The sequence below is a fragment of the Limanda limanda genome, chromosome 20, assembly GCF_963576545.1.
Source record: "Limanda limanda chromosome 20, fLimLim1.1, whole genome shotgun sequence".
NCBI classification, from domain to species: Eukaryota; Metazoa; Chordata; class Actinopteri; order Pleuronectiformes; family Pleuronectidae; genus Limanda; species Limanda limanda.
Genome location: NC_083655.1, coordinates 8635205 through 8663101, shown reverse-complemented (window position 1 = coordinate 8663101; position 27897 = coordinate 8635205). Strand labels below are relative to the sequence as shown.

Below are 27897 nucleotides of genomic sequence, written 5' to 3'. Positions count from 1 at the left end.
AGAACTGCTCTTAGTTATATTAAAACCTATACGATTTTCATCTGGTGTATTGTCCATTACAGATTTCCAGTCAGCACCATCATTAGAGAGCAGCTATATTTAAACAATAAATCAGGCTGGTGACTGGAGCTGTGTAATGATCGGGAAGGATGGATGTATCAATATCCGGAAAAGCACACACACATTAAGAACAATCATTTGTTATAAATTAATAATATGTTTTAAATGAACTAGACTTTTATATACTAGTGTTGCTACAAATCAATTTTTAATACTAAGTATCGAAAAATACACTTTAAGCTCCTTCAGTTGAATCTTTCTCTTGCAGGATCACAACAGGAGCATTTTTCTCTTTCTGACCAAGGACGAAAATCCTGTTTCACTTTACTGGATCTTTACAACCTTTAAAGTGAAGAGAGCAGACAGCAACACAAGAGGAGACGTGGTGGCAGCACACGGAATATAAAAGATTCATCCACACCCAGAAGCAAAGCAGCCAATATCTGATTAAGACTGATGCCGAATGCAGACCGACTCACTGAGACTGTGGCTGCCATTCAAGCACAATATCATTTATTCCCTTCAACCAAATAATTTTTTTTTATTTAAAGTTAAACTTATTTATGTAAGGTTGTCATACCTAGATATTTTTACATTTAACTCATGCCTGGAACAACTGGAATAACAAGTTCAAAATGTGATTGCATGACTTCATGAGATGAATATTAAATAGATATTCAAAAGAGCTAAACCGACGAGAAGGATACAAATATATATTTTACTGCAACAAGAAGTATTCATCTTCAAACTTCTTCTTCTCTTGTGCACATCTGAACGACTTTGAATTATAAAATTATTTTTAATTTTTGTCTTAGTAGTTAAAGACACAAACAAGTGGATTTTTTAGTGCTCCTCAAAAGCGCTGCCTGGATATTAGCTAAACATTAGTGGAGTCTATGATAAATAGCATATCGATAGAGAAAGAGTGAGTGATGGCGGCCATTAAAGGTTTGTGACAGGGCTTTGTCATTAGGAGATTCCTTCTATTGATTTTAGGGAGGTCACTGACATTAATTATGCCAAAGAAACTCTGATGATTAAATCATACCGCCAAGCATAATAAAATTTGAATTACAGTGTAAGTGCGTCCGTGAGATTAAACCCAGCGCAGCAACTGGTGGAGAGACCAGCCAATGTCAGTGTATAGAAAATTCATTATATATGGATAACCTTTACTGTTCAGAGACATTACCAAAAATAAGTTTTGCACGCTTTTAATCACGTTCCTCCGCAGCTGGCACCTGGACATTATCGTCACGAAGAAGAAACTTGGCAGCTTCCCCCCCCTCACACACGTGTTGGCTGTTGAGCGTTCACGGCCCATATGCTGCGTTATAAACATTTCAGCATGAACACTGGCTTCATAAACGCACGGGCCATAAAACTCTAGATTCCCCTAAAAAAAAACGTGGATGTGATTTAATTAAGACGAGGAAAAAAAAAACCTGACCGCGGCCGCTTCAGAACAAAGAACATTGCTGCTGACTCCAGCGATTCCAGACAGATTCACCGCAGTTGCGCTACATTGCCGCTCGTTGTTAAAGTGTGTAATTGTTGTGAACGTCCTGGGAGGCCGAGTGGGCGTCGGCGAGCAGCAGCGGCAGGAAGGGGCCACGAGGCTCCGGGAGACGCTTTAAATCCAACTCGAGGTGTTTCACCTTATTTGCTGTTCTCCTGCCAAGAACACACTCGCACAAATTAGCATACCGCTATCACAGGGGATTGTATTATACGTCTCCGGCCCATTGTTCACGGGTTTAATCGAGGCTGGTGATAAAAAACTGTGGTATCTGACAGAATTTAGCAGTCTGGCTGTTATTATACTGTGAATAATGAAAAGAAAAAAGGCAATAGAGATACTTAAATTTGATCATTTATCAAGACAGAGCCGTTTCTGGGAGCTTTAGAAAGCTACACAACACAATTCAGGGCTGAGGTTATTACGGGTTTCCAGAAAGATTATTTTGCGAATAAAGTATCACGTCGTTTTTTTATTTCTCCAATGAATTATTCATCGTAATACACAAGTCTAGTGTGTATTTGTCTAACTATGTTTTGGGCAAACATTCAACTTGATTCCTGAGCTGTATATTTGTGAATTACATCGCTATTCAAAGACAGAGCAGCTGGTTTGGGACATTCTGACTAAAAGAGCCGGTAACTGGTCCACGACATTTTTAATATCCAATAAGAATAAATATCTAAATGATAAGGAAGTAGTATCTGGACCAATTTGGAGTCTCAGGCGTTTTCATTGGGAGAGAAAATCTCCCTTAACTGTGGCTCTGGTCTTTTTAACTTTTTTAACTACTCTCAAGAAACCTATACAACACACTAGAGGGAAGAAACACCACTGGAAAGCATAAAAACGATTTAATATCCTTTAAAATGATCGGCTGTACGATTATTGGGTTTTAATATACACAGTATATTATACAGCTTGAGACACCGGCATTTTCAGTCTGGACCCAACACTTGTTTTTACCTTCAGACGCATACAAAGGTCAAACTTGAACTTTTGAATTCAGCCAGTGGTTCACTACTCCACTGTGTATAGCACATACACATACACACACACACACACACACACACACACACACACAGGCACACACACACACACACACAGGCACACACACACACACACACACACACACACACACACACACACACACACACACACACACACACACACACACACACACACACACACACACACACTCTCCTCTTATCTGACTCTGTATGCAGAGCTGTAGACGACAGTGGGAAGCATCCTCCCTCCTCTGCTATCAAACAGGACGCTCCCCTTCCTCCATTCTCTCCTTCTATCAGAAGGGCAGAGCCTCAGCGCCGGTTCTATCTTCCTCCGCCGCCGCCCGAGCCCGGCGATGGGCGAAGTCTGTGGACTTGTTACAGATAACAGGAGCATGTAAACAGCGAGTGGCCGGCGGGCTCCCCGAGAAACGAAATGTTTTGAGACGCCAGCACGTCTGAGAATAATCTGGTTTACAACATATTTCCAGCTATTTGGATTTATTCAATCTTATCGGGTCAAATTTGATTTTTGGATGATGGGACTGCCCTATTTGTACGTTTTGTAATCATTTTTATCACTGACTGTCAAGCCATGTTGCTAACATGTGATTATTTACAGATTTTCTCTGTTTTTATCAATGTAACTTGATTAAATTTAGGTTTGGGACATATTTTTTACAGTTTGTCGACTACATTCTCAATTAGACATGTTTTTAATCCAATAAATCCGATAGATTACTTGAAAATGAAAGTAATCCTCGGTCACAGCATCATATCAGTACACTAATCTAGTATCTATTTGTGTCCAGATGAGATTTGTCCACATTGCATTTACTGAAAATATTGCATCTTCAGCAGACGGATATAAAACAGATCATCTCCTCCATGCTCATAATTGCAATATGCATTTTATTGTTTGTCCTCAGTAATTCCAATGTCGCTTCCATTCGCTCTCCTCCATCACTCATTCACTTATCCATGACTGTGTTTACATGCACTCACATAACACGGTCGCCATCAGCTTTCTTTCTTAAATGTCACGTAATGAGACGCCTGGTTTGTGCTGTAGAGAGAAACTTGATTTTCCTGGGTAGATTTCTGTACAGTGTTCACAGGTAACCAGGTTTCTAATCGGCTTTTCACAAGAGTGCACGTGTTCAACAAAAGAGAGCAGGATGGAAGCAGAGATCATTACATGGAGCGATGCGTCCTGGTATTTATAATAATCCGTCTTATGTCCGCCTCTAACTGAAGAAGCTGGTTTCTGCTGCTGTATGTTTGAGTTTCTGTTTCTGATTCACCCACAGCAAAATAATAAGTCAGGAAGTATAGTTTACTATCACTGTACAGTTCATATAGACCTTTTACTTTTGATCAATCAGTACTAAAAGTTAATAATCTATAGATACATTCCCAAGTAATATTTATACCACTAGACTTATTTATAGACACACACACACACAAAGACACAAACACGCACAAACACACACACACACACATAGAGATTATTTTGGATTTATACTTTGACTACTTGACGAACCAAGTAGTTGAAGTATAATTCCAAAATAAGTGGTTAGTATAAAAGATGTATATGTACAGTATCCACTCATTTACAGTAACCATGTTATTACAAACACATTCCTGAGCCACCTGGTTGTGTAAGTGTGTGTCTGCCTTTCAGTAGACTCCATTTACACGTAGCCACTTAATTCATCTTTCCTGGTCTCAGGTTGGCTATTCGAAACTGTAAATGCTTCCAAGAGGCATCGGAGACAGAATGAAATCCGACACACGATCTAGTCAGACGCAGAAAAACATCTCTTCCACAGAGTCTGTGGAAAGAGATCTGCTCCGTCCTCCTCCTGTGATAACTGCAGCTGAGATTACACAGGAATTTGCTGCTGTTTCTCCTGTTTTTGATGTTGTTTTCTTCTGATATCATGATCAGACTGTAATTGCTCCCCTGCGGTTGCTTACCTGCGACCTCCAGGGCAGCTTCTGTCTGTAAGCTGTACATTTATCTCCATTCATGAGGTAACCATGACCTTTGACCCCCCATGTAAGGATGAATGTACCAGGTAATAAAAACAACAACTCCACAAGAACATGAGTTCAATGGAACCATTTCTGTGAGCCCAAGTGAACGTGAAGATATTTCCTTCAAGTGTTTGTGAAATATTACAAACGTTACAATAAAAACATGTTTTCTGAGGTCACAGTGACCTTGACCTTTGATCATGGATCTTTGCATTTAAAGGTAAACATCTCTACAAAATATATCAACAATTATTTTGATTGTAATGTGTGTATTTGTAAATTATTTTACATCAATTCAAATAGCTTGGAATGTGTGTGTCTTTTGAGATTCAACCTCGAAAACTACACATATCTCATTGTGCACGAGTGTCAATCTTCACTCTGACTCCATTCACAGATTCAAACCTGTCCCCAAGTGTATAACTCCATGGCCCTGATGCTCTGAGTGAAATGTAAATAAGCTCCTCTCTATTCCTGCAGAGAATCTCCTCTGCAGCTTTTTACATTTGCGACAGATATGCCTCTTTGTCTCTCGGTCACTGGGCAATGCTGCAGCATGTCATTATAGAAAAGGTGGCCGCTGTATTGTCTGCAGCTCATTGTTCCATGAGATGAGACACAGCCGTGGCACAGTAATGGCATTGCCACGATAAAGAGCCTGAGGGCACATTGTGTTTCTGATGGGGATTGTGATTGTTGCCGGTTTAATGCAGGCGGGAGAATGGCGGCCGACGAGCACATTAACCTTCATTAGTGGGTTGACCAGGGCTGGTCGGTTTAAATTGAGTAATTACTGGTGACACAGTGATGATGATGAATGGGAATGAATGAAACTAATGGCTGGCACCTGTCAAACACGTTTTAAGAACTGAGCGATCTTTTTCCCTCACCGGCCGTTTACTGACATCTGATCACATGTCACTGAGCGGGTTTACAGCCCGGGATCCTGGAATTACATTTAATACATTCATAATGAGAAAAAGGGTTTTCAATGGTCACATCTGCCATAAAATGTATTAACAGAATCAACCAGTCCAATATAAGTAGAGTTAAAGCAGCTATAATCAATATATTATCGGGACAGTAGATATTAAACATATTTTTAATGATGATCCGAGAGATTTGTGTCCAAACTTTGCTCTGCCGAGAAGTTTATCACAACTTGCAGCTCATTGTTTTTGCTTTATCGTCATCGACTCTCTTGACTTTTCAGTTTGGTCCGAACCAAAACAACAGGTGTGAAACCCTCGGGCCGGACCAACTGACCGAAAATTAGACAGACTGAAAGAGGACGTCTCTGTACAGATCAGATGGAATCATAGTTCAGTTCCTTCAGAGTCTGAAAACACTTCTTTTGGGATAGTTCATACTTTATAACCACTTGCAGGAAGTTGCAGCATCAAACAATAGAAAAAGAACACGAACAAGTACAAGTACCGGTAGACAGAGGCCACAGACAGATAGATAGAAATAAAATGTCAGTGTTGTGTTGACAGCTTCTTTTCACTGCCCCAAACCAGAAGATTGGACTGGAAGATTCGTTTTTCATCATCTGCTTAGAGAAAAAAAATCAAACCATTCAGATAAAAAAAAAAAGCCAAAGGTGGAAGATTTTTGTTTTCTGCTGTTGGTCAAATCAAGGTGGGAATAAAGGAATGGGTTTTACGTTATTGATGTGATCCAGCTATCAATTAAGTATAAAGCTGCACCACTTCAGAAACTCACCTCTCCACCAGGAGGATGATTCGCTCCGGCAGCTCACAGACCTGTCAGTCGCTTCTCTAACTACAGACCAGAGGAGTTGAAGAAAAACTCTTCCTCTTCCTAATATATTTGTGTTTTTATTGTCTTATGTCTGGGCCCTTATACTCTTATATAAGTTTAATATAAAGTCCAATATTTCCTCAGGGTTTCACGGTATGAATCTAAATAAATACAGGACGTGGGAGGTGAACCTGGAGATGAGTTTCACTGCTCGACAACCACCTCCCTGCTTCTGTGCACAACACAAGGAGGTTCACTTTATTTAAATTTTTTTCAGATTTCTATTTCCCTATTTATTCTTACCTCAGACTAGAGAATGATGTAAATTTGAGAACTCTGCCCTGAGTGCAGAGAGAATCGAGTCGGTGCCACATCATATTCAGATATGCAAGCAAACCGCTCATGAGTGAATGTTCCCGGTGATGCAATAGCGATGAAACATTGCCAGTGGAGGTCCTGGTGGGCGGATGACAGTTATGTCCATATTGACGTACGGCGCCGTTAGGAACAAAAGCTGCTCTTTGCCAGGAGAGACGTGACAACAGCGTCGCCAGAGATCAAATTGGACCACACATCTTTCCGATGTCATCTCTGACCTCTATATCTCTTAGCTCATGACAGATGCATTTTCACACCCTGCTCCAGCCTCTAATAGCCCATTGATTCATTCGCAATATGGCCGAGAGTCTCTGATTATTTATTTTCCTCTTGAAAGAGAGAAAACGCCCTCCCGCCTCCCCCTCATCCATCTTATTAAAATGTAATGGCAAAGAAAAACCCAGGCCCTCTATCTGATGTTGCGGAGAAAAACAATTTTAAGGGATTCGCGACGGTTTATAACCCATGGCTCCGAGAGGAGAAAACACTCAGGGGGTCTTAGATGAGATAGACCTTCAAATCAATCACCACCAGCGGAGGATTCCTCACACCCATGCTGCTGCTGATTGACGGACTTCACATTTTCTCAGCGACTATCAAGCAGAGTCAACCCTGACCACCTCCTTTGGCCGTCTAGACTCTCTCCACCCTGCTGAGGTCAGGCTTGTGGGAAATGTTCTGGGCTTCTTGCTTTGTCTTCAACGAAAAAGGAGAAGTTGAAGATATCACTTCCCAGACATTAATTGTGGTGCGGACAAACGTCAGTGGAATATGTGACAATTTAAAACTTCACTTTCCCTTTCAGGAGAAAATGTAAAACCAGCAAAGCTCTGAATCCGTCACATGGAGTCGTTTTCTGCCAAGGTCATTTTGGCTTTCTCCCTGGAATGTTACTTATATACTTGACTGGCATGTGATCTAAAATTCTTACACATAGATGGCTTCTGCAGGCTCTAATTGTGCAGTTGCCTCTTTTACATTCTGGCAGTGGGGGGGAGAGATAGCCGACCACATTGTTTGGGGCACGCCCTGGCAGTCCTGCAATGACAGACGCAGGGAAACCTGTGTCCCTAATGCCCATGCATTGGTACTCGCGCTCTCTGGAGGGTGGAACAGTTAACGTGATTGAAACCTTTAATTTTACAGGCAGAAGTAGTTTGAATGGATGTGGCTGCAGCGACATGAGACTCGGCCTTAAAACGAGGCTCAGGAGAGGAATCCACTCGTTCAGCTTTACAGCCACTAGCTGCTGAAGAGGGAAAGTAAATACTTTGAATAATTCAGGCAAGAAAGGATTGGAAATCTAATTCTTTTTTCATCCGTAATTATTAAAAAAGTGTTAACCCTTAATTACATGGGTGCTTTAGTAAACAGTTCTGTGTATACCTTTCATACCAGTGTCACTTATGTAGTAACGATTGACCTGTACGGTGTAATAAAGTTGTTGCATTCTCTGGAGGCTGCATTTGAAGAATGATTGCATCAAAACTACATTTCAAAGACTCTTTCAAATCCTACAGATGCATCTGTCTATTCCCAAACAGCGAAGGACCCAATGGGTGGATCCCTCTTGGGCCGGCCCATCACAGGATTCTTTGCCGGGGGCTGAGCTGCAGTAGGTGCAGCTGCTCAAAGTAGCTGATGCTAAGAGCAGGAGAAGCTGGGGACGCAAATAGGAAATCCTCCATAGGCCAGTCTCATTTCCATCTGGTCTTAGTCTCGGACTCGGAACTGGGACACAACTATTTCAATTTTCAGAACATAATGTTAACAAACGCATTTCCGACGGGACATAGATCCCAGAACCATATATGTTGGTAGTATATGGTTTAGATATATATATTTAGGATGTTTCCCTGAATAAGTGAAAACATCGACCTGCTGGTGAGGCTGCAGGAGAAGATCTTTGATCCCCAAAGTCATTAGAGTTAATAATGTGCATCTGCAGCAAATTTCATGGCAATCCATTAAATACGGCGACCATGAATGTGGCTAAAGACCAATATTTTTTGAGGAACGGAGGGAAGTTGGGGCCTTAATTGAACGAACTAAATGGATGACATGGGGAGTGATGGGTAAGTGAGTCAATTAAGTGTTTTTTAGTCGTCCCTTCAGCTCCTTTAAAACCAGCTGTGGTGAATATGCTCTCCTGTCGACAGAAGTACGCTGCAGCTGCTCTGTTGTTGGAGATCTAACATGATTAAAGAAGATTTGATTATTTTATTTAATCTTTGAAAAATCTAAAAAACAACTGTCAGCCCGTCCTCTGCAGTAGAGCTTGTTTTGAACAACAGGTTCCCTAATTCATTACAACCGGCAGATGTGTTGTTCGCGGTGCACGATTCACGGGAGGGAAACTTTTTAATGCCAGGCGTGACATCCACATGTCTAGAAGCTGCGCACCGCCAAATAATAAACAAAAATAGATCACAGCTCCTACAAAGAAGCATCTGATGTTTTGAATGCAAATGGTTGCTACTGGCAACATAGCAATGGATACTGCAGAAAAGCCTTTTGAGGGCGGTTTACTTCTCTTCCAAAAGCAGGATTATTTCATGTGTTGTTGTCAGAGCCAAGTCGATGGAAAGGAAGGTTTTTATATTAATTATTTTTTTGTCTTTAGTTGGAAATTGAAATGTTAAGATACATATCCTGTATATTAAGCCTCAAACACATTATGAAACCAGTCACTACCTGCATCTGTTTCGGCATTACCTGATAATCACGGCTTCCTAATAACCCGTCAGTTGAACCTGACATGATGCTTTATTGGATAATTCTCTGCAGTGTCCACACGAAGGACAGGGGCGGAGTAATAAATGAAATCCAATAGGCGACGCATCTGTTATGGTTTCTCATCCCTCGTCTACGACCCCGGTGAGAGGAAAGGTTAATTGCTGTCCCCGTGAACCGGTTCCGAGATTGTTAGGTTTTCCAAACACGCCCACAGAAAGCATCTTTCCCCAGGCGAGGTCTGATTTAAAGAGAGCAGCCAACCAGGGCACAGAGCTGTGGATTTGATGGAATATGTTGGTTTCACTTTATTCTCAGGCTTCCTCTTTTCCTTCAGGTTTCCTTTTTCAAGCAGTAACACAAGGTTTAAACAAGGTGTCAGTTCACAGCAGACACTGTGTGATCAGGTGTTTAAGTTGATATCTGATAACTGTAGGGAGGACACTGTTAATACCTGACTCCCATGAAGACATATAGAACAGTATTTCAAGTATATTCTACTATTATAACCATTTGCTTTGGTGTATACAGGATTGATATTAATAGTTTTATTTTATGATATATATGGTCATGCAAAAATATCTGGCTCAGCCAGTTTGGAGGGAAAAACTTAAAATTATTGTGAAAACAAAATCTAATAGCAGAAGTTCATGATTGTAAACGATGAAACAACTTCTCCAGATTAAAAGACAATATACGTTTGTCTATGAACTCTTCTGAAACTTCAAAAACTATGATGTGTGTTGTCACTTTAACGTAAACAAGTCATTTTGGCAAATTCACAGAAAAATTAAACAGTGAAGCATGACAAATTTAATACATGCAACAAAGCCCTAGAATACAATTTAGTAAAGTACAGGTTTGATTTATGCACATAATCTATTTATAGTGTGTATATATGTATATAACTCTTGGTTTACCAGGCTAAAGAGAGAGGTCCTATACAGAAATCATAAAAAACTTTAAGGTTATGTCTGTTTAGCTGATGTTACTGGGAGTCAGGTTATGTGAAGTTATGTTAGGTCAACATAACAAAGCACATTGAAACTTTTAGAAAAAACATATATATATATATAGAGAACAACCTGCAGTCTGAAGCTGAGAGCAACATTAGGTTTTTGTTATCAGTCTGGCTGCCAGAGGCTGGAATTACTGCTCTCCCTCTGAGGCTCGCTGCCTGAGGCAAATGAGGTCTCCAGGACAGTGTTGTGTTACACAATAGACACAATGCATCCATCACTGCCGGCACCTTATCCATATCCAAATTGCAGCGATGCAGGAGCAGTCGGAGGCACCTGTTGCCGGGGCCAACGTCCCGCCTCGCAAAGAGCCGACATGACACCTCAGCCTTTTATAATGGAAGTAACAAACCACCACCCGGAAGATCCACCTTCACTGGGGGGGGGCTTACCAGGACACCCAGTTGCCGGTCTGCCGGTGGCAATTTTCTATCCCAGTCAATTCTCTGAGGTCTCAGGTGGCCCGCAACTGGGGTAAAACATGTCCTCGGGCTTTTCGGAGCATGTGTTTGCACATTTAGAGGAGAGGTTCAAACACGGCGGATAATTTATTGTGTACAGTAAAAAAAAGGGGGCAGTAAATTTAAAGGACAATATTGTCGGCCATTTATCAAAGGAAGCACACCTGACTGCTCTGCCAGACGCTGCTATAGCATTAGCCGCGGGCGCCGTCCTGCCGAGCATTCGGTCGGATATTAAGCCTTAAAATTATTTAGGTTGTGAAACCCCGCTGAGGGTTATAATTACTACGGCATCATCTCTATAGGAGGTAAATGGGAAGTAGCGGAAGGTTAAGTGTGTTTCCACATGAACGTGCTTCAGCTAAAAAGCAAAGACCAAAAATAAACCAAATTTGTGGATCATTAAAGATTAAGATCCTCGACAACCTCGAACCCTCATCAGTACTCTCGTCACATTAAACACGAGACACCCGGGGTCCTTTCTCCTGGGATCGTTTTTCCCTCCCTCTCTCTCTCTCTCTCTCTCTCTCTCTCTCTCTCTCTCTCTCTCTCTCTCTCTCTCTCTCTATCTCTCTCTCTCTGGTCCCTCGCTCTCTCTCTCTGGTTCACATTATCCAGAGGCTAATTCCTGGAGGACGGATTTAGACCGCCGCTCTCTCTAAATGACATCATGGGTAAACATAATCTAAAACGCCGGGCTCAGCACATCCCTAATACAAACAATCTGGATAGAATTGTGTTTTTTATCAGCTGCGACAAACGCTCACGTTGTTTATGTTCATTAAAATGTTACGTATTATAGGAAACTTAGCGGTGCTGATATCAGATATTTATCCCCTGAAAAATGAAAGCTTTTGTTGACAGAAAGAATTCATTTGCGGTGATGGATTATGACTTTGGACGACTAAACGTTTCAGCAAGTCATCGCTAATAATAAATCTGTACTCTGTGCAGATTTAAACAATTAAAGTTAAACAATGGAGGAAAGTCACATTTTAAATACTTTCCATTTAAATCATCAAAATGACCAGCCACAGTCATTTTGGGAAGAGATGCAGATTTCTGCACCTGAATGAAGATCTGCTGATGAAAACAACCTCTTTGACAGAAGCAATAGAGGATCTTTGTCTCTTTAAAGTGAAACATAACCAAAAACCTCACATAACAGGAAGTCCTTTGTTTCAGAGTTCCAGTTAAATATTCAGTATGATGAAGTTTTACAGTCAATTGCAGTCAATCAGCTCCTCGACTTTCTTTTCTAGGTTATGTGTTGTGCACCTTCACATCCATATACATAACATCTAGATGCAGAACAACATGTTTCTGCAACAAACACACAAACAAGCACAACAAGGGGTGCACAGCCTCCACAGGCGAATATACATCAAATGAAATAATCCATAATAACGAAGCATGAACATGAACATGAAAGACGATGTTGTTGTCGATATTGTTATATTTGGCTGTCGTGTTGCTCGGGCAACCAACCAATCACCCCAAGAAATCATACATCAAACACACGGTTACATTTTTATATCTGCTTGACTGAAGACATGTCAGTGTTTCATCACTACTATGAATATCATCTGTAACACAACATCCCTTCAGGCTGATATACAGAAGCAAAGTGAGGTAAGAGGAGATCATTTCATTGACTTAAGCTTTATCTGCAAGAACACAGATATTCTTTTTAAATGATATTGTCTCAGTTCGTCCACACAACCTTCATTTTACATTTATCTGTGTCCGTATATTAAGAAAACTGGTTCAAGTAATAGTCGGCAAGGCAGACAGCTGCAAAGTAGTAATAAGAACGAGCGCTAACCAAACATAGAGAAACTGGCATATAGTCATTTTCTGGGATACGTGCATTACACAAAGCATCAGTAGGCTTGTGTGTAGATTTAGAAAATCTTCACTTTGAGGCATCAAATATCTGTTTTTACAACTAAAAACATCATTTGTGTGTCGGCTCGAGGCCAAAACACAGAGGGAGAGATCTGCATGAGTGTGAACAGGGTCTAAACTGTCATGGACTTGAAGTGAATCTGACTTGGAAAACCAAATTGCATAAATCTCATTGAAATAATGAGTTTGTAATTCGTTTCAGAAATCACACATCCCTGTTTGTCATTACAGTAACTTGTATTTTCTGCTTTTGCGCTGCAGCTGCAAACATCTCACACCCACGTACACATGTTAATATTCATATAATAATATTCAGTAAAACCCATTAATTGTATTTCCTTAGAAACATGGAATAATGCGACAGTTCTACGAGACAAGCAACTTGGATACTTTGCAATTCACTACATCATTAGTGGTGGAAAATATAAATAAACCTCCTCCCAATTCAGTCATGACACTTATTAGTTTCTACAAATGTAAACACAGTCGTACTCGCTGTGCTGCTGCTCCCGGTGCTGCACGTTCACAGAAACAATGTTATACGAGCCACAGCCTGAAAATACATATGACAAGTTTACGTTGACGATATAGCAAATGCAGACATGAACATGTATATACCAAAAATAGAATGACTGCATGAATATTAAAACATGTGGAGGATGGAGTTGTGGGGAGATTTACAGCTCAGGAGCAACATGTAGGGGAGGAGACAGGTAGATTTTACAGGTCTCTTTATGGGCCAACTTTAAAAGAGTAAAGTAGTAAGTGTCCAGTATTGGATCGGCGGACATTTAGATTTAGAAGTTGTGCTAAGCTTTACTGCGTCGACCTGGGAACACGGGTCTCCCATCGGCTCACTGGTAGGAAAACATCCCAAATGAGATATGGATTTAAAATCTGCAAAAGTGGTTTCTGGTAAATGCTGGAAATTCTTGACAGCAAAATAATTTGGAGTCGACAGAACCAAAGTGGAGAATGTGACAGATTTCTCCTGTGCACCTGAGGGAAGTGACACGTTCTGGCCCTGAAGCCCCTGACGTGCACTGCTCTTAAAAGTGCTCCCCTTTAGTTTCAAACTATTGTCTAGCAAACACACTCTGATGGAGGGTAATGTGTTTCGCTCATTGCACCCCCCCGACACTGACATAAAATGAAAAAGCCGACTTCCTTTCATTTTTGGTTTCCCACTGTTTCACTCCGCATTTTTACACCTCAAAGCAGGAACAGCACATTAGTGTAAGTAATAGCATTAATGACGGCTGCACTCATTCAGCTGAGCCGGCTCCGGGCTCGGCAGCGCACACGCTGACTCATTGAGCCGGTTTCCTGGGAGTCATTGTTCATGTCAGTTTCTTCCACCTGTGCTTTCTTTCTGAAGTCGTTCGTCAAATGTTTTCAGTGAGAAAAGTTCAAGATTTACAGACGAGAGCAGGAAAGTTAGAGGTGCCAATTGAATATCCAAGAGGTTTCACTCATCTTGGTCACTTATATCAAATCAGAATAAGAAACATAGAGTTGAATTTTTATCTTTTTAGTCAGTAAATCTTAGAGTAAACCAAATATCTTTAGATTGTCTTAAATATATGCATTTGGTGGATTGACTTGAATTCCTTTTCTTCTCCTCTATCACTTATCTAATGGAATATCTACACATCTACTTGTTGGAGGGGACTGACACAAATCAATTGATATTCATTGTTTCCAGAAGATAAATCATTTTCAGGATTGTAATTCTTGTTTTTATCACGTTTTATAGATATTAACAAATCATTTAACGCCTTCCCAACACAAATGCTCTTTGCTTTTATTCTACTTAACACTCAGGAAAACTTTTGAATATATTTGTATCTATAGCAAAAGTACCGACTCTGAGCTTTTTAGCATCAAGTAAAGAAGTATTTACTCTGATGTATTTGCCGTCTGACTCTCAGCACAGTCAACAGATCACAAACAAACCAAACCACAGTGATGTCTAATGAACATATGTGTCAATGTGCAGCTATAACTTTGAACTATAGCCTCAACTTAAAGTCCTGTCGTCTCCTGTCTGACAACTCTTCGTTTAATGTGCCACTTTTTAAAGATTCTCCAGCGTCTCATACCAGCGAGCTCTTAAGTACCAAAAGGAAACTGCAACACATTCCTGAGTCGTTTCTAAGTGCGAGCTACGATTCCCTCCAAACTAAAGAGGTTGAAAAGAATGCGTCTGGTATGTACATTGGTTTACTGATGAATCTTTAATGAGTATTATATCTGCTGCAAATGAGCACAGTATTTACTACAGAGCCGGGCGGCTTCCACTTATTCAGCGCCAACAAAAGAAAGGCAGTTACCAACATATCAGCGACTCTCTCCCATCGAACCCGGTGATTCATCACCCTGAGTAACACAATACTCGCTCATTTGCATATCCAATGCTAATGTGGTGTTTGTTTACGGTAATGAGTACTTGTAATTGGATTTTAATTCATTATACACGGAATGGGCTACTGGTGGAAAAGAGTTTTGCAGTATTAATGTCAGTGAAGGCACCGCTCTTAATGTCAGTGTGTTTTCTTGTGCTGAACGGCGTCTCTGGTTTCCAGCGAGGCCTCTAAACTAATCCAATTTACTCAAATGTAATATCTCTTTAAATCGCTGTTCAGGGCGTCTGCGACTCAGTTCAATCAAATCCAATTGTTCAGCTCTCACTTTAAGTATCTTCCTCCTTGAGTTGCGATTTATGCATCACTTGGATGTGCGAGGTGTAGCCGCACAGCTCCCGGTGGTTGTGAGTTAAATATCTCTCACACCTCCAATCATCATCTTCATCATCATCCTCATCATTATCACTGGTGAGTTTCAGATACATCAGCGGGAGACGACCAGCAGAGCCACAAATCACCAGTTAAATGAATTCACTGGCTGTGTCTCAATTCAGGGGCTTCATCCTTTTAATGATTTTATTACAAAGAAAAACCCGTGTGTTTTTAAACTGAAGGCTCCAATATATGATGAAAACTTTTCTCTTGATGACTTTGCAGAACTACAGTTAGTTGAACTTGTGTGTATCGATTTTAACTGTGTCGTTACAGTGGGTGATATTAATATTAATATTGATGATCTAGACAGAACTTTTGCACTTTCCCAGCATGCATCAGATTCAACACAAGCTAACGGACACATTTTAAGACTCTGATGTTCCTCTTTGTGTTTTCTCTAAAATGACGGTCTCTGCTGACGCCAGCAGATTAAAAAACCAGACGTGACCAGAAAGTGCTCGGTGAATGAAAACACCTGTGCATGATTGAGTCAGGCTTTTACACCCACACCAGCTGAGAGCTTTCAGCTGCTGTCACAGATTCACTTCTCACTTTATTCTTAATGTTGTTGACGTCATCCTCACAAGAAGGTCAGAGTCGTCTCTGCTAACAAAAAGGCAGCATTGAGAAAAGCTGAACCAATCTGCAGGAGCATTATGATCTATAAAAAGAGAATTTGAGCCAAAAAGGGCAAGGAGGCTCTAGTTTTGAGATTATTCGTAAAAATATATTATTTTCACATTCTGAAAGTCTATCTTTCGCAAAATGTCAATGAATGTATGTGCAAGAATTTTCCAGGACCGAACAAAGACATAGAAAACAAAGAAGAGAGATGAAAGTCGTTGCTCATCTTGTAATTTATTCTTCACCAGTGATTGAATGTAGCTCGCTCCCTTCACTTGAGTATTTTCAGTTCATGCTACTTTAGACTTCTAAGCACAAATCAACATCAATTTGAAAGCTTAGACAGCCAGATGATGTTCGTCTCTGAAACAGCCTGAATACATCTGAACAAGGCACTGATTTCTAAGAACTAGTCTAAATAACAAACCACTCCACTGCTACTTCTGTGAGGTCAACAGGTCAAAGAAGAAAGTGACCGACAGCATGAGGAAGATAAGAGAAACCTCCGATCCCACAAAGCAAGGCAACATCTGGATGTCTGAACAGCTGGAGCAACAATGTCACCTTTGACACGGGCCTCTCCTCTGCCGCGGCTGTTTGAGGTCACGGTTCAGTCTCCTAATGATAGGTGAGTGAATACTACAAAGTAAACTAATGTCAGAGGCTCATCTGGAGAACTCGCACGTAGAAAGCAAGTAAAGCACAAAGGTTCTGTCATTACCAGGTTTATTTTTATCCTAATGTCACCACTAATGCAGCTTTCAGTGACAAACGCCCCGTCTCCCTTTCTTATTAGCTGCTTTGATGATTTATGCATCTCATCTCCTCGTTTCTTCAATATGTAACGTGGCTTTGAATCAGATGAGCTGAGGTCCAGGCTGTGGTTTCTGTTGGATTTTATTCTCTATAGTTCCCAAATACCTGCTGCTCACTAATCGGCTCAATTTCGGGTCCAATGCACTTCCTCTGATGATGAAGAGGCTGAGAATCAACTGTCAGTCCTTTATCCAGACTAATTCCTTCAACTAAACTTTGCAAAAAAATTATTCAGGATTTGCATTTCACAAGAAAACACTCTTATTAGACCTTAATGCCATTCAAGAATCTGGAGCTGCTGGTGGTAGCTCAGGCCGGGAGGACACACAGGAAGTTCCTTGAATGCAACAAACGATGAAGACTCCACAGGATGAAGAGCACAAAGGCTTCCCACTGAGGCCTTGTCCCGGCTCCTGCTGCTGATTTGTGTTTGAACAGATATCTTTTTTCTCTGTGTTACAAAATATGTATCCGTCCAGACGAAAAACACAAGATAAGTGGAGATAGAGTCGACATTGAGGATCCGTCAAATAACAGAGAAGAACCCTGTGGTCCAAGTCACAATGGGACGAGGCCTGTAAACGTTTTATTTTGTATTTATTCAAATGCTAAATTTAGCTGCAGACTTGTAATTAGACTAAGCAGTGCCAACCAAACCTGGATATAGCCGCCATTGTTTCGGGAGCATGCTCATCACACAAAGCAACAGTGGGCTCTGTTTTATATACACCGTTACACAGAAAACAGTTTTTATTTATGTAAAATGCCGCTTGTATGTGGACAAGAGGCTCAAAAGACAAAGTTAGAGTGAGAGACATTACCAAACCAACTGGGAGCTTCCTGGGGGAAATGGGCCGGAGAGAAGATGTGGAGCAGGTGAGGAAGGAGGTGGAGAGGTTCCAGTGATCGGGAACTGGGAACCTGGTGAGCAGGTGGATTTGGGAACAGACAGAAAAAACTACAAAGTCACTGTTTGTTCTTCAGAGCTGAATATTCTGGTGTGAGGTGAATTTCCTCAAAGCACAGATGACATATGTCCCCTTATAAAAACCTTCTTCTCTAGGATGGAATCAGCTTATTTGTAAAACCTCGACTCATCTCTCAGTTCAGATGAGATCCCTCTCGGGCTCACACACAAAAAAGAGGCAATGCTTTTACCCCCCCTCCTCTACCCTGGTACAATATCTACAGAACACAATGGTCTGAACCCCCCGTTCTCTTAACAAGACTGAGCCCGAGCTCTGAATTGCAATATCAAACTGGAAGCGCTCCCAGCTCATGTTGCCATGGCGATCACATGGTCGAATCCATAGCCTCCCCTTCCCCGGTATAATTCGGTTACGTGAGTGCGAGACGTTCACCTCGTCAGTGACACAGCCGAGTGCGAGGAGAGCACAATGAGAGAGGGAATCAAATTCTAATGATGAATGTGCTCGCTCACTACAGGCGGCGTGATTGAAAGATGTATAAAGAGACGGGAAGAGCGAGAGGAACTGAATTTGAAAATCCATAAATCACCAGCGTATCTTCTCATTATCTCTGCTCACAAAAAGCTCAAACATCCGCAGTTATTAAAGAGAGCGTGTTGCTCTGGTTTCAGATCCTCTTCATCTGCTCCCAGTACATTTTAGACCTGATTTGATGTCTGGCTTGCACCTGACTGTTCCTTCACATGCTCCTCGGGAAGTCGCTGATCCGACTTTGGTTGGTTTATGTGCTTTGAAGAGAGAATGTGTAAAAACACGGAAAAAATTGTGTTGTATTTGTGAATTTAGACCATTTCAACAACACTCAAAACATCTCTTTCAAACATTTTCACCAACTTTTTTAGTTGTTTTTCTTATGTCAGACGACAATTTTTTCCAATCATTCCATCATTATTAGTCCTAGCCTGAGACTTAACTCATTTACTTTTAATCTAACTCTGATCCATTTTAATCATCTTATAATGTGTTTATTCTATTTTGTCTTGACTCTTTTTCTCATTTGTGATATTTTTATTCCTGTTTCTTTGCTCTATTGTTTTCTAATTTAATTCTTAAAATTAAATTTGTTAATTTGTAACTTGTAAAGCACCGTGTATCTTGAACGTTGTCGTCTCAAACTCCCCCGGATAACAAACACATGTATGTTTGATCATCTAATTTTAGCCCAGCTAGTTACTACCTGACTCTAATCACAGCATCTTAACATGCAAGACAATAACAAACACCTGCTGCCGAATATAAGCAGAATTATCCGTCTCTGTTTTTAACTGCACATATTGAAGAGGTCATCACCTGCACTTCTACATATTGTAATTAACTGTTGAGCAAGAGGGTGAATCATATAACTTCACGATTTATTGTTGCATGATTATCTTCCTTAAACACAGTCACTGCATCTGCACACTCAGAGTGATTCATATACGCCTTTGTGATTAAATGTTATTAAAAGAATTTTGAATATAATTAAAGCAAGTGGAATAGAAAATGCTAAATATGTGTGTGTGTGTGTGTGTGTGTGTGTTAATTGATGTTTATTTGTCTCCTGAAACGATGCTTCACATGTGTTATGATGTTAATTTAATGTCAGGATTCATTTCTCTCCCTCTGAATATATGTATATTTTTCTGTGACTTATCTTGAAGTCGGAGGTGGTTCCATTAATTTATCCAATCAAATGGGATTCCGTACAAAGCCTCACTTAACCGTTAGCTTGTGTGGGAAGCTAGCAGAGCAGGAGGTGTGTGAGTGCGTGTGTGTCTGATTGGATTTCAAACTGGTAAAAAAGCTTTTTATTTGCATTTATTTACATGCACACAAAGGAATGTGCTCGAGGTTTTGATTTATTCATTAAAGCCTCGTCCTTTTCTTACCGATCCCACACCGCTGCTGAGGGTGATGTGCATGTGGAGGTGAGCAGAAGTCCTAACACTGTGAGTGGGCAAGCTGCTCCTCCACTACAGCTTACATAAACACTTAATACACCTTCTCATCTAATGTGGCTTTTATTGGTCTTTCTGGGAGTAGAAATAAGAACCAGGACAGTGTTTGCTTGGAAAATGAGCTGCGAACCTCGATGTTCAGTAAAGTCAGCAAAAGAACGATGAATATTGAGTTAGAGATAATATTAGCTTGTTAATTAAAAACCTTCCTGCGCCGGACGACTGGTATCAGGAGGTGTTGAGAATTCTCCTTGTGGAAAAACTGACTTACTATGACAATGTCAAGGGATTTCTGAAGATATGAACAGGAGTTTATTTGACCTCATTAACTCTAGCGCTCCTTGGCTATTAGGATATAATGTGTTTTATCCCCTAGTGGTTGGCTGCAGGATGAGCTGCACACTTTGCCCCCACCATGTTCGACCAAACTTAAAAGTCAAAGTACTTTTCACACTCGATATTGTTCATTATCCAGTAAGATGGTTTTAATTATTCATATTATTAGACTCAAGTTGACAGCGGCTTAATCTTAGTGTAACTGGAGGAGGTGGAGACGTGTCCATCTTTATTTACAGTCTATATTCTGTTTAAGTTGTTAGCAGTCAATAAAAGAAAATCTGACTATTTCCTTCATTTTTAATACTTTTTTAACATCCTATGTGTTGTCAATTTGTTTGATTGAATTCAAGATCGAATAAATTTTAAAAAAGAGAATATTTCGTCCTCATCCAGATGTTGTTGGCTTTTAATATCAAGGCTGTATCCAAAATCAATTTCTGAATATCTAAGTTCTTGTGTCTGAAATGTGCGACATAAATGAACTTGGCTTATTGTGTAAATTGATCTACTAGTGGCCTGAGATCTTCTGAATCATCCACTCATTCCATTAACACTCTGCTCTGTGTTTAATAGATGAGAAAATGACTGTTGTTCACTGATGATGCCAAATGATAATATTTAATACGTCTCACAAATCTGAATTTACTGCTCATCACTGTCTGTTACTGAGTGAAGCCCCGTCCACGTGTTCCCTTCCACTTCTGCCACATCACAAAAAGATAAAGATGCTCAAACATCTGTTTCACTGTAGCCCGAATGTGTTATAGTGCAAATAATAATCAGAGCCCATTTATGCTGAGTTCATGTGTGATGGAGCGATTTTTCTGAAAACCTCCATGAGCCCAGCGATGTTTCACTGCATGTTCTCCAGGGCGCTGTGGCATATGGGATGAGGAGCTCCAGCCGAGCGCCATATGCTCGGAGAACAAGGAAGAGTCATAAATGTTGAATGCATGGACGCAAAAGTCCAATTTAGAATAAATCCAGCGGCAGTGGCGCTCCGTCACGGTCTCTGTTGCACCGACACATCAGTGGGAACATGTTCTGAGTGAAGTGAGGCTGAATGAGCTCTGTGTGGTCGCTCGGAACATGGTCAACACATTGTTCTACACACGTGGCCTCAAGTCAGAGGATGTGGAGGATGTGTTCATGCTCTCTTATGAAGTAAAAGGAGAAATACTACAGGGAAAGAAAAATACCACATCACAAGTTAAAGTCCTGCAAGTTAAAGTCCTTTACTGTATATTACTTATACTATAATATGCAGAGGAATATGAGGAAACTGGACATACTGTCAATGGTTAAACTTGCAATTAATTAACTCCAATATATTTTGAGTGTTACCTTAATAGTCATTTCATTATTTTTGCTCCTTTTTCGTTGACGGCTTTAATTTGCTCTAAATTACAAAGCTCCTCTCATGCATTACTAGGAATTAACACTAAAATGAAGCCTGTCAGCTTATATTATATGAGTATTTTCTTTTACATGTTGTTGATTTGTTTAATCCATGTATTTCACATGGAAAACATTTTTCAATCTAAAAGCGGATGTCAAATAAATATATATCTTTCTCTGAATGGATTCTGAATAGTGGAGTAAAGAGTAAAGTGGCACGAAATAGAAACACTCAAGTAAATGTCTAAGTATGATACTTATCCAGAAGCGTCAGGAAAAAAGCTGGTTCCTTGTGACATGTAAACAAAGTCCTCCATTACAAACTGATATTTAAAGAGTAGATTAATGCACTTGAACCGACATCACAGGATTCACATTCAAACATTCAATACAGCTTATTTGAATAAAAGGGAAGTGCAGTACTTTTCCAAAAACAGTGTCACACAGATGATAAACATGCCCCACAGATGAAGTGGTTCACATTTCATATTTTTAATGAATAAAAAATCACTCTCTCTGAGCAAAACCACCATTTTCTGCCGAGCTCTTGCCGATGATGAATCCCATTAATCTCCCCTTATCTTCCCAAAGCTATCTGGATGCTTCAGATACTCACTGTCTGCGAGTCTCGTGGTCAACATTATTATTCAGACGCGTATCTGTTCAATCTGATTTCGAGCTGCTCACACGGCTTCATGGCCGGTGGCCAGATCGGCATTTCATATCCTCAAATTGAATTATTATAAATCAAGAAGCGAAAGGGCCGACGTCATCAAGGAAAAGGCTACGATAGATTCTGTAAAGTAATTCCATTAAAGAGTCCTTGGAAAAAAAAAATGTTTTTTTATGGCGATACTCCACGACTGAAATTATGGATCAAAGCTCTGAGTGAATGACTTGGTTACGACCTCGGTCTTTGGAGACCGCTCGCTCTCAAAGGCCAGTGAAGAGGTTTGAAGATCAAACCTGCTTGATACCGGCCCCCTGCTGGAGACACTACCGGGCCTGCAGCTCCCTGGGTGGACTTAAATCATCCAGCCTGATAGAGACAGCGCTGGATGGAGCCTCATTGGAATTGTAAAACTGCTCCACAGCCATAAACAAGGAGTGTGCTACTTTCAGGCGGTGGCAGCGGGGACAGCATGAGCTATTACTCCAGAGCCCACCGCTAACCGGCCCGCCGTCCTGCTTCTCCTCAATTAAGTTCCACCCTGCACCCCCCCGCTCCCAGCTGGGGAACAGGATTCCGCTCCATGGGGGGGGCGTTGCAGTGCGGCGCTAGCTTACATTAACATTAACGCTCTTTGCATCAGAAGTTGGGCGCGAGAGCACAAAAGCTTCACAGGCAGCCGCTGCACTTTTGATTCAAGGTGGAACGTTGTGATAGCAAACCGGAGCCGACAAAGATACGAGCGAACGTGACAATCTCCGCACGCAGCTGCTGTCCCGACTACATGGGGATTAATGAGAAATAAATAAATTAAACCGCTGTTTTCCGCCGGCAGCCTCCCCCCGAGGGACGTTATCTGTGCGACAGGCCCCGGATTCATGTCGCTCTGAAATGTCAGACATGCTCGCACGTCGCACGCCATCGCCGTGGTCCAGTCGTAATGATTCAAGGCGCCAATCAGAGTCCTGCTCGCCACCTGCCCACTTCACCTTCGAAGACGCACGAGTGGATTCCTGCGAGCCGACGATGAAGGAGGAGGCTGAGCTACTTTCAGAGCCGACATGAAATATGTAGGAAGTGTTCTCACAGAGCGAGGAGTTGACCATGCAAAGACTGGCACTGTCACCATGAAGCTAAGAGTCTGCCACTCAACTGACATGATACAACTTCTACCGCCCAGCCTGTGTGGTTTGAATGTAAAAAACGGGCGTTGAGAGAGGTAGGCGCTAATTTGAGGCGTGTGTGGCACGTCCTGGGCAACACGCCAATGAAACCCGTCGTAAAAAAGGTTTGAACCCCAGGGGATGAAACGTGGATTTCCAAGAGCTTTAATCACTCCAATCATTTTGTCGAGAACGAGGTGTGTCGTTCCTTCCTTCCTGCTGCTCGTCTCTAATTCAACCTGATTGGAGGAAGTGCTGCTGGATGCTCTCACAGACGCTAAGTGGTCGGTCCGCGGCGAGCACGTCTGGTCGAGGTGCATCTGCATCGAGTTATGTCGTCAGCGAGGAGAAAAGTGCTCGTGTGACGTGGTCTCCGCTCGCATCGCGGCGTGCAGAGCGGCGAGACGGTAATTGTTACCGTGTCAAACAGGAAGACGTGACCTGGAGATTAAAGGATCCTCCAAAAAAAAGTTTAGCCCACCACCCACGTTCAACACCAGTTTGATTGACAGGTCTTTTAATAAAGGGAGTAACAGTAGTAATTTGTGTTATTAACGGCTGCTGCAGCAATTCACACTTCCCCCACGTTTCTCCCCGGAGACAAAAGCAACCTTCGTGTGTAAAATAAGTGGAAGGTCGTGGTTTATTTTTGTGGTTTAATAGCGATAATTATTGATCTAGAATGACACTGAGCAGAGAACATCGCTCCACCCGGTCTGAGCAACCCTATACGTGATCGTCTGGTTCTTATTTAGGAAATATAAAAGAAAATGAAACGTTCAGACGGGGAATGTAAAACGTACGACACTGAATTCTATTTCAAATCAGTAAAAATCATATTTAATGGTGTTTGATTAAACTTCTTAAAACTCCTTCAATTACAAACATTTGAGAATCTTTTATTTAATCTTTAACCGGTTCAAATTTACACTTTTTTAAAATAATGAAAAGATTTGAATCTTTGATAAAAAATGTTTTTCATAATTATTTCCTATATTATTATTTCCAGGAAGTAGAAAATGTACTTTACAGTACTTGAGTAAATGTTGTTACCTGAGAGCCATTTCTTCATCGGTGACGTCTGCTGGCATCCTGCTCGGCTCCTCCTCTTCCTCAGCGGCGCCTTCGTCGCTCGGGTTCATCAACGTCATCAGTTTCTGTGACAACGAGAAACGTCACTCATCCTCAGACTCGCATTTAGAAGATATCAACCTTTCAAAATCATCTCAATCAATCCAACATTTAGCGTTATGATTAGTTATTATTGCAAAAGGAGGAAGAAGAGTCGTAGAAACTTGTTCATGATGTTTGAGTCTCAGCAGAAGAGACAAACCTCCACTTCAGGGTTGAATCCTCCGAACGACACGCGGCCGAACATCAGATCTTCACACGGAACAAAACTCTTCTCCTCGATGATCAGATTCCTGGGGGGGGGACGTGACGTCATCACATCTCCATTAAACAGGAAGTGACACCAGACTGCTTCCTGCTTCACTCCGCTACATCACACACGTTACCATGACAGCAGCAGTGGGGCGGTACTCACTCCTTGGCCTTCAGCTCCGGCAGGTCCAGGTACCAGTGCTCGTCACTGATGATCCTCCGCTCGTCCTCCTCCAGCTGCTTCTTGGTCTCCTCGTCCAGACCTCTCTGCATGAACTGAACCAGCACACCCGTCACTACCCGGACTGGCTTTACTGGCTTAATGGTTTTACTGGTTTTAATGTTTTTAATGGTTTTAATGTTTTTAATGTTTTTAATGTTTTTAATGGTTTAATGGGTTTGAGATCAAAACCTTTACTGAACATGAGGGAAACAATATATAAACTGTTAAAAACATGAAAACACACGTGAGGGGAATGAACCCTTCCTGCTCCTTTGATTCAAAGCTCACACGTGGTTCAATCTGTTTCCACATGAAGGTTCAACTCCGTTTTCATCACAAACATCTTCAGACGATGTTTATATAATAATAATAAAGACTCAGCGGAACGGCTGCTAACGCTGTTAGCATTAGTTAGCAAACACAGCTTCACGTACCTTCATGCGCAGGAGGTTCTTAGAAAGTTTCACCGAGTCAATGGACATTTTCACCAGATAGAGAGAGAGAGAGGGTGAGACAGAGACAGAGGGAGAGGGTGAGACAGGGTGAGACAGAGAGAGAGAGAGAGGGTGAGAAAGAGAGAGAGAGAGAGAGAGAGACAGAGAGAGAGAGAGAGAGAGAGAGAGAGAGGGTGAGACAGAGTGAGGACAGTTAGCTTCAGGCTAACAGCTAAATCCACGAGCGGCTGCTCCTCTGACAGACAGAAGCAAACGAACGTCGAGCCGCCAGGAAGTCAAGTTAATCTACCTCTGATGTCATCGATGTCCAAGAACTATGTTTTTTATAATAATAATAACAAATATAAAATTTTTAGGGCTGCAAAGCAGCACTGGGTGGGCCCGAGCACATCCATTTTGAAGCGTTGCATGCTTTTTGTCTGAAAAAACTAAAATAACCAGTTCTGAGAGAGAGAGACGTAACCTTTGCAAAACATAAAGTTTCCTTTGATCTAGGAAGACTGAAATCAAAGGATTCATGGTCCATGTATGTCCGCGTTACAGAACATCGTGTTTTAATGGCGTGTAATCAAACTTTGACGCCACGCCACGGTCACACCGTGTGATTAAAAAAAAATCCGTCAGTCAGTTTTTATCTCCATCTTGTTGTGATGACACTCATCTCAATTTGAAGTTGATCCGATGAAAACCCTGGTACAAGTGTATCAAAGAAAAAATGTGGAATATGGCCAAAATGGCCACTAAATGCAAAATAGCAGGCTTCCTGTTGTGTTTTTCCAATTGCACCAAGAGACTTTTTTGTTTGTCTGGTCATGATACACCTGTATATCGATTTTTGTGAAGATAGGTCAATGGGAACACCTTCCGGGGGTCTCGGGCTGTCTCGGGGGGCACCGTTGAGCCATTTTGCGACGCCCATTGAAAATTCCTTCAGAATACGTAAATTTTCACCACTTTCTAACTTTCTGCAAATTTTGGTAAGAAGTTGAGCATGTTAAAGCCCTCAAAAAGCCAATTCATTTGCCTGAATAATAATAATAATAAGAAATATTTGTAAACCCCACAGAGAGAAATCACATTTGTGAATTTGAGCAATGCAAATAAACTTTGATTGATTCACTTAATGAGTGATGCTGTCTTTTTAATACTAATGTGTGAAGTTGTCGAGCTATTATTTCAGGTATCGCAGAAAAAAACCATACGAAGTGAATGTGATTATTGAAAGTTTATATCTCCATTTTGCATGTTAAAGCCCTCAAAAAGCCAATTCATTTGCCTGAAGAAGAAGAAGAAGAAGAAGAAGAAGAAGAAGAAGAAGAAGAAGAAGAAGAAGAAGAAGAAGAAGAAAAAACAAAAAAAGTTTCCTTTGATCTAGGAAGACTGAAATCAAAGGATTCATGGTCCATGTATGTCCGCGTTACAGAACATCGTGTTTTAATGGCGTGTAATCAAACTTTGACGCCACGCCACGGTCACACCGTGTGATTAAAAAAAAATCCGTCAGTCAGTTTTTATCTCCATCTTGTTGTGATGACACTCATCTCAGTTTGAAGTTGATCCGATGAAAACCCTGGTACAAGTGTATCAAAGAAATATGGCCAAAATGGCCACTAAATATAAAATAGCAGGCTTCCTGTTTTGTTTTTACAATTGCACCCAGAGACTTTTTTGTTTGTCTGGTCATGATACACCTGTGTATTGATTTTTGTGAAGATCGGTCAATGGGAACACCTTCCGGGGGTCTCGGGCTGTCTCGGGGGGCACCGTTGAGCCATTTTGCGACGCCCATTGAAAATTCCTTCAGAATACGTAAATTTTCACCACTTTCTAACTTTCTGCAAATTTTGGTAAGAAGTTGAGCATGTTAAAGCCCTCAAAAAGCCAATTCATTTGCCTGAATAATAATAATAAATGAAAAAACAAAAATAACCAGTTCTGAGAGAGAGAGAGACAGTTCTGAGAGAGAGAGAGACGTAACCTTTGCAAGACATAAAGTTTCCTTTGATCTAGGAAGACTGAAATCAAAGGATTCATGGTCCATGTATGTCCGCGTTACAGAACATCGTGTTTTAATGGCATTTAATCAAACTTTGACACCACGCCACGGTCAGGCCGTGTGATTAAAAAAAAATCTGTCAGTCAGTTTTTATCTCCATCTTGTTGTGATGACACTCATCTCAATTTGAAGTTGATCCGATGAAAACCCT

At 41.1% G+C, this 27897-nt stretch overlaps 1 pseudogene; it reads right to left on the bottom strand.

Annotated features, from left to right (window-relative positions):
* Positions 1–1598: 1598 nt before the first annotated feature.
* On the bottom strand, positions 1599–25922 carry LOC133027264 (M-phase phosphoprotein 6-like; annotated as a pseudogene).
* Positions 25923–27897: the final 1975 nt, after the last annotated feature.